Source organism: Heterodontus francisci, chromosome 1 (assembly GCF_036365525.1).
Source record: "Heterodontus francisci isolate sHetFra1 chromosome 1, sHetFra1.hap1, whole genome shotgun sequence".
In the NCBI taxonomy this organism is placed as follows: domain Eukaryota; kingdom Metazoa; phylum Chordata; class Chondrichthyes; order Heterodontiformes; family Heterodontidae; genus Heterodontus; species Heterodontus francisci.
The window spans coordinates 171,333,171-171,349,147 of NC_090371.1; the positions used below are offsets into that span (position 1 = coordinate 171,333,171).

The window sequence follows — 15,977 nt, forward strand, 5'->3', positions numbered from 1 at the left end:
GATCCTGGCTCTTATAAGTAGGGGGATAGAGCACAAAAGCAAGGAAGTTATGATAAACCTGTGCAAAAGATTGGTATTGTGTGTGATTCAGGGCACCACACTTTGGTAAGGATGTGAAGGCATTAAGAGGGTGCAGAAAAGTTTCACGAGAATGGTTCCAGGGATGAGGAAGTTGATTTCCGTGGATAGATTGGAGAAGATGGAGCTGTGGGTTTTTGGAGTAGAGAAGATCAAGAGGAGATTTGATAGAGGTGTTGGAAATCACGAGGGGTGTGGACAGAGTAGATAGGGAGAAAGCATTGCCGTTGGCGGAAGGACGGAGAAGCAGGGGCACCGATTGAAAGTGATTGGCAAAAGAAGCAACGGCGACATGAGGAAAAAGTTTTTTCCGCAGCGAGTTGATAGCAAGCGGAATGCAATGCCTGAGAGTGTGCTGGAGGCAGATTGAATGGTGGCTTTGAAAAAGGAATTGGACAATGACGTGTGGAGAAGATATTTGCAGGGCTACAGGGAAAAAGTAGGGCGGTGGAGCTAGGTGATTAGCCCTTGCAGAGAGCTGTGATGGACACAATGGGCGGAATGGCCTTGTTCTACGCTGTAACCATTGCATGAATGTGTCCTTGGATGAAAGGACACTGATGGCAAATGCTAGTGTTTGCAAATTAAACTTGAGGAAAAGCAAAGAAAACCCAATGAATTCTGTGATTGCATTGGTGGTTCAGTGGTAGAATTCTCGCCTGCCCACGCGGGAGGCCTGGGTTCGATTCCTGGCCAATGCAATGATGCTCCTATTGCTATTTCCATCCTTCTTCCCCTGCTCTTTGCACTGCACCACCCCCACCCCTCCCCCCTGCCACATCGCAGCGTCTTTCCCATTTTGCTGCTACAACTTTTCAACATCTGCTTCACTGCACCCTTTTCTTTCATCTTACTTCAACACCTACAAATACACAATCCTCTTAAAACACCACTCATCCTTTCACTTATCTTACTGCCATCACATTATCAACTCTCTCCAATTCTCCACAGTCATCAGCTTTCACAAATATTCATCATTTAGCAAGAGCAAAACAAAATTAGCACAACTTGACACTTTTTCACCTTTCTCTCTCTTTTCTCTTCTCACTTCTTACCATCAAATCATTCATAGGCACAGCTTTTCTGCACACACTGCAATCGCAAGCAACAACAACAACAATGTGCATTTCCATATCACCTTCCATGTAGGAAAGTATCCCATGGCTCTTCACGCTGCTGTATTAAAGCAGAAATGGGACGTGGCAGGGTCTCACTCTGCTTCTTTCCAGAGTCAATTCAGAGCTTCACACCTGATTTACATGACAGGTCTTAGAGTTGGTAGCAAACTGCAAGTGTCATTGTAAATGCGTAAGCTCTCCACTTAACCTGCTCAGCTGGAAGGCGAACAATGCCAGCTTCTGCAATCATTCCGTCGAGCTGAAGTCCCACATCCTAATGTGATCCTAGTAAAACTCTCCTTTCCCTCACTTCAAGACTGTGACGTCCAGCCAAAATGATGGTACCCAAAATTGTACAGCAGCGTCGTGGGTCTTGCCTCTCGTAGCCTCGTGGTCGTGTTGTTGAGCTGCTAATGCATACAGTCGTGCCCATGATCTATGCATCTGAGTACGAATCCCGCTCTGGTCTTTGCATAGATGTATTAATTTAATAGAAGTAGGTCCCAACTGACACTGGAATGAAACAAAGTCAGAATGGATGCTGGTAGTATGTCTCAGTCTACTTAGCTTCAATGCCACCTCTGCCTTTCCCTGCTTCTTTGTGACAAAATTGCCAGGAATTCTATGTGCCAATCTTATTGAGCAGTCCCTCTTTGAGCTGTAAGTAAAGGTGTGTAACTGTGCCTTTTGCTAGGGAGGACCTGTTTTCCGTCAAGCAGTTGAAGTGCCACCTTGGCCCCGTGCTCCCACTATTAAACCTGGATGTGAACAAAGGTAGTGGCTTGAAGATGTTGACATATTGCATGAAATGATATTGCAGTGGTGTGAAGTGTTAGTAAAGAGACAGGCTGCTGTGACGGTTGGGCATGATCTTTGCAAATTGTAGGCCTTTTTAAAATGATGAGTTTAAAGCAGAGGTGTATTGGGCGAGAAGCAGATTGTATATTTGGAGAAAGTGTAGTGTAGTTGTGTTAGAAGAAGTTTGAAAGATGGAAATGTGGTTATGAATGAAATGGAGGTGTGCAGCAGCCTGCGAGGTTTCTGTTGTGTTGCGGGCGCAAGCTTTCATGATGAAATGTGTTGCAGCCTAGGGAATGTGTTAGCAGCCCTGCTTTTCCTGATATGTATTAATGACCTGGACTCGGGTGTACAGGCCACAAATTCAAAATTTGCAGATGACACAAAACTTGGAAGTACTGTGAACTGTGAGGAGGATTGTGATCAACTTCAAGAGGACATAGACAGGCTGGTGGAATGGGCGGACGAGTGGCAGATGAAATTTAATGCAGAGAAGTGTGAAGTGATTCGTGTTGGTAGGAAGAACGAGGAGTGGCAATCTCAAATCAAGGGAACCGTTCGAAATGGGGTGCAGGAGCTGAGGGACCTGGGGGTATATGTGCACAAATGATTGAAGGTGGCAGGGCAGGTTGAGATAGCTGTTCATAAAGCATATGGGATCCTGGCTCTTATAAGTAGGGGGATAGAGCACAAAAGCAAGGAAGTTATGATAAACCTGTGCAAAAGATTGGTATTGTGTGTGATTCAGGGCACCACACTTTGGTAAGGATGTGAAGGCATTAAGAGGGTGCAGAAAAGTTTCACGAGAATGGTTCCAGGGATGAGGAAGTTGATTTCCGTGGATAGATTGGAGAAGATGGAGCTGTGGGTTTTTGGAGTAGAGAAGATCAAGAGGAGATTTGATAGAGGTGTTGGAAATCACGAGGGGTGTGGACAGAGTAGATAGGGAGAAAGAGTTGCCGTTGGCGGAAGGACAGAGAAGCAGGGGCACCGATTGAAAGTGATTGGCAAAAGAAGCAACGGCGACATGAGGAAAAAGTTTTTTCCGCAGCGAGTTGATAGCAAGCGGAATGCAATGCCTGAGAGTGTGCTGGAGGCAGATTGAATGGTGGCTTTGAAAAAGGAATTGGACAATGACGTGTGGAGAAGATATTTGCAGGGCTACAGGGAAAAAGTAGGGCGGTGGAGCTAGGTGATTAGCCCTTGCAGAGAGCTGTGATGGACACAATGGGCGGAATGGCCTTGTTCTACGCTGTAACCATTGCATGAATGTGTCCTTGGATGAAAGGACACTGATGGCAAATGCTAGTGTTTGCAAATTAAACTTGAGGAAAAGCAAAGAAAACCCAATGAATTCTGTGATTGCATTGGTGGTTCAGTGGTAGAATTCTCGCCTGCCACGCGGGAGGCCCGGGTTCGATTCCTGGCCAATGCAATGATACTCCTATTGCTATTTCCATCCTTCTTCCCCTGCTCTTTGCACTGCACCACCCCCACCCCTCCCCCCTGCCACATCGCAGCGTCTTTCCCATTTTGCTGCTACAACTTTTCAACATCTGCTTCACTGCACCCTTTTCTTTCATCTTACTTCAACACCTACAAATACACAATCCTCTTAAAACACCACTCATCCTTTCACTTATCTTACTGCCATCACATTATCAACTCTCTCCAATTCTCCACAGTCATCAGCTTTCACAAATATTCATCATTTAGCAAGAGCAAAACAAAATTAGCACAACTTGACACTTTTTCACCTTTCTCTCTCTTTTCTCTTCTCACTTCTTACCATCAAATCATTCATAGGCACAGCTTTTCTGCACACACTGCAATCGCAAGCAACAACAACAACAATGTGCATTTCCATATCACCTTCCATGTAGGAAAGTATCCCATGGCTCTTCACGCTGCTGTATTAAAGCAGAAATGGGACGTGGCAGGGTCTCACTCTGCTTCTTTCCAGAGTCAATTCAGAGCTTCACACCTGATTTACATGACAGGTCTTAGAGTTGGTAGCAAACTGCAAGTGTCATTGTAAATGCGTAAGCTCTCCACTTAACCTGCTCAGCTGGAAGGCGAACAATGCCAGCTTCTGCAATCATTCCGTCGAGCTGAAGTCCCACATCCTAATGTGATCCTGGTAAAACTCTCCTTTCCCTCACTTCAAGACTGTGACGTCCAGCCAAAATGATGGTACCCAAAATTGTACAGCAGCGTCGTGGGTCTTGCCTCTCGTAGCCTCGTGGTCGTGTTGTTGAGCTGCTAATGCATACAGTCGTGCCCATGATCTATGCATCTGAGTACGAATCCCGCTCTGGTCTTTGCATAGATGTATTAATTTAATAGAAGCAGGTCCCAACTGACACTGGAATGAAACAAAGTCAGAATGGATGCTGGTAGTATGTCTCAGTCTACTTAGCTTCAATGCCACCTCTGCCTTTCCCTGCTTCTTTGTGACAAAATTGCCAGGAATTCTATGTGCCAATCTTATTGAGCAGTCCCTCTTTGAGCTGTAAGTAAAGGTGTGTAACTGTGCCTTTTGCTAGGGAGGACCTGTTTTCCGTCAAGCAGTTGAAGTGCCACCTTGGCCCCGTGCTCCCACTATTAAACCTGGATGTGAACAAAGGTAGTGGCTTGAAGATGTTGACATATTGCATGAAATGATATTGCAGTGGTGTGAAGTGTTAGTAAAGAGACAGGCTGCTGTGACGGTTGGGCATGATCTTTGCAAATTGTAGGCCTTTTTAAAATGATGAGTTTAAAGCAGAGGTGTATTGGGCGAGAAGCAGATTGTATATTTGGAGAAAGTGTAGTGTAGTTGAGTTAGAAGAAGTTTGAAAGATGGAAATGTGGTTATGAATGAAATGGAGGTGTGCAGCAGCCTGCGAGGTTTCTGTTGTGTTGCGGGCGCAAGCTTTCATGATGAAATGTGTTGCAGCCTAGGGAATGTGTTAGCAGCCCTGCTTTTCCTGATATGTATTAATGACCTGGACTCGGGTGTACAGGCCACAAATTCAAAATTTGCAGATGACACAAAACTTGGAAGTACTGTGAACTGTGAGGAGGATTGTGATCAACTTCAAGAGGACATAGACAGGCTGGTGGAATGGGCGGACGAGTGGCAGATGAAATTTAATGCAGAGAAGTGTGAAGTGATTCGTGTTGGTAGGAAGAACGAGGAGTGGCAATCTCAAATCAAGGGAACCGTTCGAAATGGGGTGCAGGAGCTGAGGGACCTGGGGGTATATGTGCACAAATGATTGAAGGTGGCAGGGCAGGTTGAGATAGCTGTTCATAAAGCATATGGGATCCTGGCTCTTATAAGTAGGGGGATAGAGCACAAAAGCAAGGAAGTTATGATAAACCTGTGCAAAAGATTGGTATTGTGTGTGATTCAGGGCACCACACTTTGGTAAGGATGTGAAGGCATTAAGAGGGTGCAGAAAAGTTTCACGAGAATGGTTCCAGGGATGAGGAAGTTGATTTCCGTGGATAGATTGGAGAAGATGGAGCTGTGGGTTTTTGGAGTAGAGAAGATCAAGAGGAGATTTGATAGAGGTGTTGGAAATCACGAGGGGTGTGGACAGAGTAGATAGGGAGAAAGAGTTGCCGTTGGCGGAAGGACAGAGAAGCAGGGGCACCGATTGAAAGTGATTGGCAAAAGAAGCAACGGCGACATGAGGAAAAAGTTTTTTCCGCAGCGAGTTGATAGCAAGCGGAATGCAATGCCTGAGAGTGTGCTGGAGGCAGATTGAATGGTGGCTTTGAAAAAGGAATTGGACAATGACGTGTGGAGAAGATATTTGCAGGGCTACAGGGAAAAAGTAGGGCGGTGGAGCTAGGTGATTAGCCCTTGCAGAGAGCTGTGATGGACACAATGGGCGGAATGGCCTTGTTCTACGCTGTAACCATTGCATGAATGTGTCCTTGGATGAAAGGACACTGATGGCAAATGCTAGTGTTTGCAAATTAAACTTGAGGAAAAGCAAAGAAAACCCAATGAATTCTGTGATTGCATTGGTGGTTCAGTGGTAGAATTCTCGCCTGCCACGCGGGAGGCCCGGGTTCGATTCCCGGCCAATGCAATGATACTCCTATTGCTATTTCCATCCTTCTTCCCCTGCTCTTTGCACTGCACCACCCCCACCCCTCCCCCCTGCCACATCGCAGCGTCTTTCCCATTTTGCTGCTACAACTTTTCAACATCTGCTTCACTGCACCCTTTTCTTTCATCTTACTTCAACACCTACAAATACACAATCCTCTTAAAACACCACTCATCCTTTCACTTATCTTACTGCCATCACATTATCAACTCTCTCCAATTCTCCACAGTCATCAGCTTTCACAAATATTCATCATTTAGCAAGAGCAAAACAAAATTAGCACAACTTGACACTTTTTCACCTTTCTCTCTCTTTTCTCTTCTCACTTCTTACCATCAAATCATTCATAGGCACAGCTTTTCTGCACACACTGCAATCGCAAGCAACAACAACAACAATGTGCATTTCCATATCACCTTCCATGTAGGAAAGTATCCCATGGCTCTTCACGCTGCTGTATTAAAGCAGAAATGGGACGTGGCAGGGTCTCACTCTGCTTCTTTCCAGAGTCAATTCAGAGCTTCACACCTGATTTACATGACAGGTCTTAGAGTTGGTAGCAAACTGCAAGTGTCATTGTAAATGCGTAAGCTCTCCACTTAACCTGCTCAGCTGGAAGGCGAACAATGCCAGCTTCTGCAATCATTCCGTCGAGCTGAAGTCCCACATCCTAATGTGATCCTAGTAAAACTCTCCTTTCCCTCACTTCAAGACTGTGACGTCCAGCCAAAATGATGGTACCCAAAATTGTACAGCAGCGTCGTGGGTCTTGCCTCTCGTAGCCTCGTGGTCGTGTTGTTGAGCTAGTAATGCATACAGTCGTGCCCATGATCTATGCATCTGAGTACGGATCCCGCTCTGGTCTTTGCATAGATGTATTAATTTAATAGAAGCAGGTCCCAACTGACACTGGAATGAAACAAAGTCAGAATGGATGCTGGTAGTATGTCTCAGTCTACTTAGCTTCAATGCCACCTCTGCCTTTCCCTGCTTCTTTGTGACAAAATTGCCAGGAATTCTATGTGCCAATCTTATTGAGCAGTCCCTCTTTGAGCTGTAAGTAAAGGTGTGTAACTGTGCCTTTTGCTAGGGAGGACCTGTTTTCCGTCAAGCAGTTGAAGTGCCACCTTGGCCCCGTGCTCCCACTATTAAACCTGGATGTGAACAAAGGTAGTGGCTTGAAGATGTTGACATATTGCATGAAATGATATTGCAGTGGTGTGAAGTGTTAGTAAAGAGACAGGCTGCTGTGACGGTTGGGCATGATCTTTGCAAATTGTAGGCCTTTTTAAAATGATGAGTTTAAAGCAGAGGTGTATTGGGCGAGAAGCAGATTGTATATTTGGAGAAAGTGTAGTGTAGTTGTGTTAGAAGAAGTTTGAAAGATGGAAATGTGGTTATGAATGAAATGGAGGTGTGCAGCAGCCTGCGAGGTTTCTGTTGTGTTGCGGGCGCAAGCTTTCATGATGAAATGTGTTGCAGCCTAGGGAATGTGTTAGCAGCCCTGCTTTTCCTGATATGTATTAATGACCTGGACTCGGGTGTACAGGCCACAAATTCAAAATTTGCAGATGACACAAAACTTGGAAGTACTGTGAACTGTGAGGAGGATTGTGATCAACTTCAAGAGGACATAGACAGGCTGGTGGAATGGGCGGACGAGTGGCAGATGAAATTTAATGCAGAGAAGTGTGAAGTGATTCGTGTTGGTAGGAAGAACGAGGAGTGGCAATCTCAAATCAAGGGTACCGTTCGAAATGGGGTGCAGGAGCTGAGGGACCTGGGGGTATATGTGCACAAATGATTGAAGGTGGCAGGGCAGGTTGAGATAGCTGTTCATAAAGCATATGGGATCCTGGCTCTTATAAGTAGGGGGATAGAGCACAAAAGCAAGGAAGTTATGATAAACCTGTGCAAAAGATTGGTATTGTGTGTGATTCAGGGCACCACACTTTGGTAAGGATGTGAAGGCATTAAGAGGGTGCAGAAAAGTTTCACGAGAATGGTTCCAGGGATGAGGAAGTTGATTTCCGTGGATAGATTGGAGAAGATGGAGCTGTGGGTTTTTGGAGTAGAGAAGATCAAGAGGAGATTTGATAGAGGTGTTGGAAATCACGAGGGGTGTGGACAGAGTAGATAGGGAGAAAGAGTTGCCGTTGGCGGAAGGACAGAGAAGCAGGGGCACCGATTGAAAGTGATTGGCAAAAGAAGCAACGGCGACATGAGGAAAAAGTTTTTTCCGCAGCGAGTTGATAGCAAGCGGAATGCAATGCCTGAGAGTGTGCTGGAGGCAGATTGAATGGTGGCTTTGAAAAAGGAATTGGACAATGACGTGTGGAGAAGATATTTGCAGGGCTCCAGGGAAAAAGTAGGGCGGTGGAGCTAGGTGATTAGCCCTTGCAGAGAGCTGTGATGGACACAATGGGCGGAATGGCCTTGTTCTACGCTGTAACCATTGCATGAATGTGTCCTTGGATGAAAGGACACTGATGGCAAATGCTAGTGTTTGCAAATTAAACTTGAGGAAAAGCAAAGAAAACCCAATGAATTCTGTGATTGCATTGGTGGTTCAGTGGTAGAATTCTCGCCTGCCACGCGGGAGGCCCGGGTTCGATTCCCGGCCAATGCAATAATACTCCTATTGCTATTTCCATCCTTCTTCCCCTGCTCTTTGCACTGCACCACCCCCACCCCTCCCCCCCTGCCACATCGCAGCGTCTTTCCCATTTTGCTGCTACAACTTTTCAACATCTGCTTCACTGCACCCTTTTCTTTCATCTTACTTCAACACCTACAAATACACAATCCTCTTAAAACACCACTCATCCTTTCACTTATCTTACTGCCATCACATTATCAACTCTCTCCAATTCTCCACAGTCATCAGCTTTCACAAATATTCATCATTTAGCAAGAGCAAAACAAAATTAGCACAACTTGACACTTTTTCACCTTTCTCTCTCTTTTCAAAGCCATCTCACTTCTTACCATCAAATCATTCATAGGCACAGCTTTTCTGCACACACTGCAATCGCAAGCAACAACAACAACAATGTGCATTTCCATATCACCTTCCATGTAGGAAAGTATCCCATGGCTCTTCACGCTGCTGTATTAAAGCAGAAATGGGACGTGGCAGGGTCTCACTCTGCTTCTTTCCTGAGTCAATTCAGAGCTTCACACCTGATTTACATGACAGGTCTTAGAGTTGGTAGCAAACTGCAAGTGTCATTGTAAATGCGTAAGCTCTCCACTTAACCTGCTCAGCTGGAAGGCGAACAATGCCAGCTTCTGCAATCATTCCGTCGAGCTGAAGTCCCACATCCTAATGTGATCCTAGTAAAACTCTCCTTTCCCTCACTTCAAGACTGTGACGTCCAGCCAAAATGATGGTACCCAAAATTGTACAGCAGCGTCGTGGGTCTTGCCTCTCGTAGCCTCGTGGTCGTGTTGTTGAGCTGCTAATGCATACAGTCGTGCCCATGATCTATGCATCTGAGTACGAATCCCGCTCTGGTCTTTGCATAGATGTATTAATTTAATAGAAGCAGGTCCCAACTGACACTGGAATGAAACAAAGTCAGAATGGATGCTGGTAGTATGTCTCAGTCTACTTAGCTTCAATGCCACCTCTGCCTTTCCCTGCTTCTTTGTGACAAAATTGCCAGGAATTCTATGTGCCAATCTTATTGAGCAGTCCCTCTTTGAGCTGTAAGTAAAGGTGTGTAACTGTGCCTTTTGCTAGGGAGGACCTGTTTTCCGTCAAGCAGTTGAAGTGCCACCTTGGCCCCGTGCTCCCACTATTAAACCTGGATGTGAACAAAGGTAGTGGCTTGAAGATGTTGACATATTGCATGAAATGATATTGCAGTGGTGTGAAGTGTTAGTAAAGAGACAGGCTGCTGTGACGGTTGGGCATGATCTTTGCAAATTGTAGGCCTTTTTAAAATGATGAGTTTAAAGCAGAGGTGTATTGGGCGAGAAGCAGATTGTATGTTTGGAGAAAGTGTAGTGTAGTTGTGTTAGAAGAAGTTTGAAAGATGGAAATGTGGTTATGAATGAAATGGAGGTGTGCAGCAGCCTGCGAGGTTTCTGTGGTGTTGCGGGCGCAAGATTTCATGATGAAATGTGTTGCAGCCTAGGGAATGTGTTAGCAGCCCTGCTTTTCCTGATATGTATTAATGACCTGGACTCGGGTGTACAGGCCACAAATTCAAAATTTGCAGATGACACAAAACTTGGAAGTACTGTGAACTGTGAGGAGGATTGTGATCAACTTCAAGAGGACATAGACAGGCTGGTGGAATGGGCAGACGAGTGGCAGATGAAATTTAATGCAGAGAAGTGTGAAGTGATTCGTGTTGGTAGGAAGAACGAGGAGTGGCAATCTCAAATCAAGGGTACTGTTCGAAATGGGGTGCAGGAGCCGAGGGACCTGGGGGTATATGTGCACAAATGATTGAAGGTGGCAGGGCAGGTTGAGAAAGCTGTTCATAAAGCATATGGGATCCTGGCTCTTATAAGTAGGGGGATAGAGCACAAAAGCAAGGAAGTTATGATAAACCTGTGCAAAAGATTGGTATTGTGTGTGATTCAGGGCACCACACTTTGGTAAGGATGTGAAGGCATTAAGAGGGTGCAGAAAAGTTTCACGAGAATGGTTCCAGGGATGAGGAAGTTGATTTCCGTGGATAGATTGGAGAAGATGGAGCTGTGGGTTTTTGGAGTAGAGAAGATCAAGAGGAGATTTGATAGAGGTGTTGGAAATCACGAGGGGTGTGGACAGAGTAGATAGGGAGAAAGCGTTGCCGTTGGCGGAAGGACGGAGAAGCAGGGGCACCGATTGAAAGTGATTGGCAAAAGAAGCAACGGCGACATGAGGAAAAAGTTTTTTCCGCAGCGAGTTGATAGCAAGCGGAATGCAATGCCTGAGAGTGTGCTGGAGGCAGATTGAATGGTGGCTTTGAAAAAGGAATTGGACAATGACGTGTGGAGAAGATATTTGCAGGGCTACAGGGAAAAAGTAGGGCGGTGGAGCTAGGTGATTAGCCCTTGCAGAGAGCTGTGATGGACACAATGGGCGGAATGGCCTTGTTCTACGCTGTAACCATTGCATGAATGTGTCCTTGGATGAAAGGACACTGATGGCAAATGCTAGTGTTTGCAAATTAAACTTGAGGAAAAGCAAAGAAAACCCAATGAATTCTGTGATTGCATTGGTGGTTCAGTGGTAGAATTCTCGCCTGCCACGCGGGAGGCCCGGGTTCGATTCCCGGCCAATGCAATGATGCTCCTATTGCTATTTCCATCCTTCTTCCCCTGCTCTTTGCACTGCACCACCCCCACCCCTCCCCCCTGCCACATCGCAGCGTCTTTCCCATTTTGCTGCTACAACTTTTCAACATCTGCTTCACTGCACCCTTTTCTTTCATCTTACTTCAACACCTACAAATACACAATCCTCTTAAAACACCACTCATCCTTTCACTTATCTTACTGCCATCACATTATCAACTCTCTCCAATTCTCCACAGTCATCAGCTTTCACAAATATTCATCATTTAGCAAGAGCAAAACAAAATTAGCACAACTTGACACTTTTTCACCTTTCTCTCTCTTTTCAAAGCCATCTCACTTCTTACCATCAAATCATTCATAGTCACAGCTTTTCTGCACACACTGCAATCGCAAGCAACAACAACAACAATGTGCATTTCCATATCACCTTCCATGTAGGAAAGTATCCCATGGCTCTTCACGCTGCTGTATTAAAGCAGAAATGGGACGTGGCAGGGTCTCACTCTGCTTCTTTCCAGAGTCAATTCAGAGCTTCACACCTGATTTACATGACAGGTCTTAGAGTTGGTAGCAAACTGCAAGTGTCATTGTAAATGCGTAAGCTCTCCACTTAACCTGCTCAGCTGGAAGGCGAACAATGCCAGCTTCTGCAATCATTCCGTCGAGCTGAAGTCCCACATCCTAATGTGATCCTAGTAAAACTCTCCTTTCCCTCACTTCAAGACTGTGACGTCCAGCCAAAATGATGGTACCCAAAATTGTACAGCAGCGTCGTGGGTCTTGCCTCTCGTAGCCTCGTGGTCGTGTTGTTGAGCTGCTAATGCATACAGTCGTGCCCATGATCTATGCATCTGAGTACGAATCCCGCTCTGGTCTTTGCATAGATGTATTAATTTAATAGAAGCAGGTCCCAACTGACACTGGAATGAAACAAAGTCAGAATGGATGCTGGTAGTATGTCTCAGTCTACTTAGCTTCAATGCCACCTCTGCCTTTCCCTGCTTCTTTGTGACAAAATTGCCAGGAATTCTATGTGCCAATCTTATTGAGCAGTCCCTCTTTGAGCTGTAAGTAAAGGTGTGTAACTGTGCCTTTTGCTAGGGAGGACCTGTTTTCCGTCAAGCAGTTGAAGTGCCACCTTGGCCCCGTGCTCCCACTATTAAACCTGGATGTGAACAAAGGTAGTGGCTTGAAGATGTTGACATATTGCATGAAATGATATTGCAGTGGTGTGAAGTGTTAGTAAAGAGACAGGCTGCTGTGACGGTTGGGCATGATCTTTGCAAATTGTAGGCCTTTTTAAAATGATGAGTTTAAAGCAGAGGTGTATTGGGCGAGAAGCAGATTGTATGTTTGGAGAAAGTGTAGTGTAGTTGTGTTAGAAGAAGTTTGAAAGATGGAAATGTGGTTATGAATGAAATGGAGGTGTGCAGCAGCCTGCGAGGTTTCTGTGGTGTTGCGGGCGCAAGATTTCATGATGAAATGTGTTGCAGCCTAGGGAATGTGTTAGCAGCCCTGCTTTTCCTGATATGTATTAATGACCTGGACTCGGGTGTACAGGCCACAAATTCAAAATTTGCAGATGACACAAAACTTGGAAGTACTGTGAACTGTGAGGAGGATTGTGATCAACTTCAAGAGGACATAGACAGGCTGGTGGAATGGGCAGACGAGTGGCAGATGAAATTTAATGCAGAGAAGTGTGAAGTGATTCGTGTTGGTAGGAAGAACGAGGAGTGGCAATCTCAAATCAAGGGTACTGTTCGAAATGGGGTGCAGGAGCCGAGGGACCTGGGGGTATATGTGCACAAATGATTGAAGGTGGCAGGGCAGGTTGAGAAAGCTGTTCATAAAGCATATGGGATCCTGGCTCTTATAAGTAGGGGGATAGAGCACAAAAGCAAGGAAGTTATGATAAACCTGTGCAAAAGATTGGTATTGTGTGTGATTCAGGGCACCACACTTTGGTAAGGATGTGAAGGCATTAAGAGGGTGCAGAAAAGTTTCACGAGAATGGTTCCAGGGATGAGGAAGTTGATTTCCGTGGATAGATTGGAGAAGATGGAGCTGTGGGTTTTTGGAGTAGAGAAGATCAAGAGGAGATTTGATAGAGGTGTTGGAAATCACGAGGGGTGTGGACAGAGTAGATAGGGAGAAAGCGTTGCCGTTGGCGGAAGGACGGAGAAGCAGGGGCACCGATTGAAAGTGATTGGCAAAAGAAGCAACGGCGACATGAGGAAAAAGTTTTTTCCGCAGCGAGTTGATAGCAAGCGGAATGCAATGCCTGAGAGTGTGCTGGAGGCAGATTGAATGGTGGCTTTGAAAAAGGAATTGGACAATGACGTGTGGAGAAGATATTTGCAGGGCTCCAGGGAAAAAGTAGGGCGGTGGAGCTAGGTGATTAGCCCTTGCAGAGAGCTGTGATGGACACAATGGGCGGAATGGCCTTGTTCTACGCTGTAACCATTGCATGAATGTGTCCTTGGATGAAAGGACACTGATGGCAAATGCTAGTGTTTGCAAATTAAACTTGAGGAAAAGCAAAGAAAACCCAATGAATTCTGTGATTGCATTGGTGGTTCAGTGGTAGAATTCTCGCCTGCCACGCGGGAGGCCCGGGTTCGATTCCTGGCCAATGCAATGATGCTCCTATTGCTATTTCCATCCTTCTTCCCCTGCTCTTTGCACTGCACCACCCCCACCCCTCCCCCCTGCCACATCGCAGCGTCTTTCCCATTTTGCTGCTACAACTTTTCAACATCTGCTTCACTGCACCCTTTTCTTTCATCTTACTTCAACACCTACAAATACACAATCCTCTTAAAACACCACTCATCCTTTCACTTATCTTACTGCCATCACATTATCAACTCTCTCCAATTCTCCACAGTCATCAGCTTTCACAAATATTCATCATTTAGCAAGAGCAAAACAAAATTAGCACAACTTGACACTTTTTCACCTTTCTCTCTCTTTTCAAAGCCATCTCACTTCTTACCATCAAATCATTCATAGGCACAGCTTTTCTGCACACACTGCAATCGCAAGCAACAACAACAACAATGTGCATTTCCATATCACCTTCCATGTAGGAAAGTATCCCATGGCTCTTCACGCTGCTGTATTAAAGCAGAAATGGGACGTGGCAGGGTTTCACTCTGCTTCTTTCCAGAGTCAATTCAGAGCTTCACACCTGATTTACATGACAGGTCTTAGAGTTGGTAGCAAACTGCAAGTGTCATTGTAAATGCGTAAGCTCTCCACTTAACCGGCTCAGCTGGAAGGCGAACAATGCCAGCTTCTGCAATCATTCCGTCGAGCTGAAGTCCCACATCCTAATGTGATCCTAGTAAAACTCTCCTTTCCCTCACTTCAAGACTGTGACGTCCAGCCAAAATGATGGTACCCAAAATTGTACAGCAGCGTCGTGGGTCTTGCCTCTCGTAGCCTCGTGGTCGTGTTGTTGAGCTGCTAATGCATACAGTCGTGCCCATGATCTATGCATCTGAGTACGAATCCCGCTCTGGTCTTTGCATAGATGTGTTAATTTAATAGAAGCAGGTCCCAACTGACACTGGAATGAAACAAAGTCAGAATGGATGCTGGTAGTATGTCTCAGTCTACTTAGCTTCAATGCCACCTCTGCCTTTCCCTGCTTCTTTGTGACAAAATTGCCAGGAATTCTATGTGCCAATCTTATTGAGCAGTCCCTCTTTGAGCTGTAAGTAAAGGTGTGTAACTGTGCCTTTTACTAGGGAGGACCTGTTTTCCGTCAAGCAGTTGAAGTGCCACCTTGGCCCCGTGCTCCCACTATTAAACCTGGATGTGAACAAAGGTAGTGGCTTGAAGATGTTGACATATTGCATGAAATGATATTGCAGTGGTGTGAAGTGTTAGTAAAGAGACAGGCTGCTGTGACGGTTGGGCATGATCTTTGCAAATTGTAGGCCTTTTTAAAATGATGAGTTTAGAGCAGAGGTGTATCGGGCGAGAAGCAGATTGTATATTTGGAGAAAGTGTAGTGTAGTTGTGTTAGAAGAAGTTTGAAAGATGGAAATGAGGTTATGAATGAAATGGAGGTGTGCAGCAGCCTGCGAGGTTTCTGTTGTGTTGCGGGCGCAAGCTTTCATGATGAAATGTGTTGCAGCCTAGGGAATGTGTTAGCAGCCCTGCTTTTCCTGATATGTATTAATGACCTGGACTCGGGTGTACAGGCCACAAATTCAAAATTTGCAGATGACACAAAACTTGGAAGTACTGTGAACTGTGAGGAGGATTGTGATCAACTTCAAGAGGACATGGACAGGCTGGTGGAATGGGCGGACGAGTGGCAGATGAAATTTAATGCAGAGAAGTGTGAAGTGATTCGTGTTGGTAGGAAGAACGAGGAGTGGCAATCTCAAATCAAGGGTACCGTTCGAAATGGGGTGCAGGAGCTGAGGGACCTGGGGGTATATGTGCACAAATGATTGAAGGTGGCAGGGCAGGTTGAGATAGCTGTTCATAAAGCATATGGGATCCTGGCTCTTATAAGTAGGGGGATAGAGCACAAAAGCAAGGAAGTTATGATAAACCTGTG

The 15,977-nt window shown here is 45.5% G+C and overlaps 5 non-coding genes across 5 annotated transcripts; all 5 read left to right on the forward strand.

Annotated features, from left to right (window-relative positions):
* The first annotated feature begins 3,358 nt into the window (after positions 1-3,358).
* trnag-gcc (transfer RNA glycine (anticodon GCC)) lies at positions 3,359-3,429 on the forward strand. The gene has a single exon. It is a non-coding gene; the product is annotated as a tRNA-Gly (tRNA).
* Positions 3,430-6,008: 2,579 nt separating this feature from the next.
* trnag-gcc (transfer RNA glycine (anticodon GCC)) lies at positions 6,009-6,079 on the forward strand. The gene has a single exon. It is a non-coding gene; the product is annotated as a tRNA-Gly (tRNA).
* Positions 6,080-8,658: 2,579 nt separating this feature from the next.
* trnag-gcc (transfer RNA glycine (anticodon GCC)) lies at positions 8,659-8,729 on the forward strand. The gene has a single exon. It is a non-coding gene; the product is annotated as a tRNA-Gly (tRNA).
* A 2,584-nt stretch (positions 8,730-11,313) lies between these two features.
* trnag-gcc (transfer RNA glycine (anticodon GCC)) lies at positions 11,314-11,384 on the forward strand. The gene has a single exon. It is a non-coding gene; the product is annotated as a tRNA-Gly (tRNA).
* A 2,583-nt stretch (positions 11,385-13,967) lies between these two features.
* Positions 13,968-14,038, forward strand: trnag-gcc (transfer RNA glycine (anticodon GCC)). The gene has a single exon. It is a non-coding gene; the product is annotated as a tRNA-Gly (tRNA).
* Positions 14,039-15,977: the final 1,939 nt, after the last annotated feature.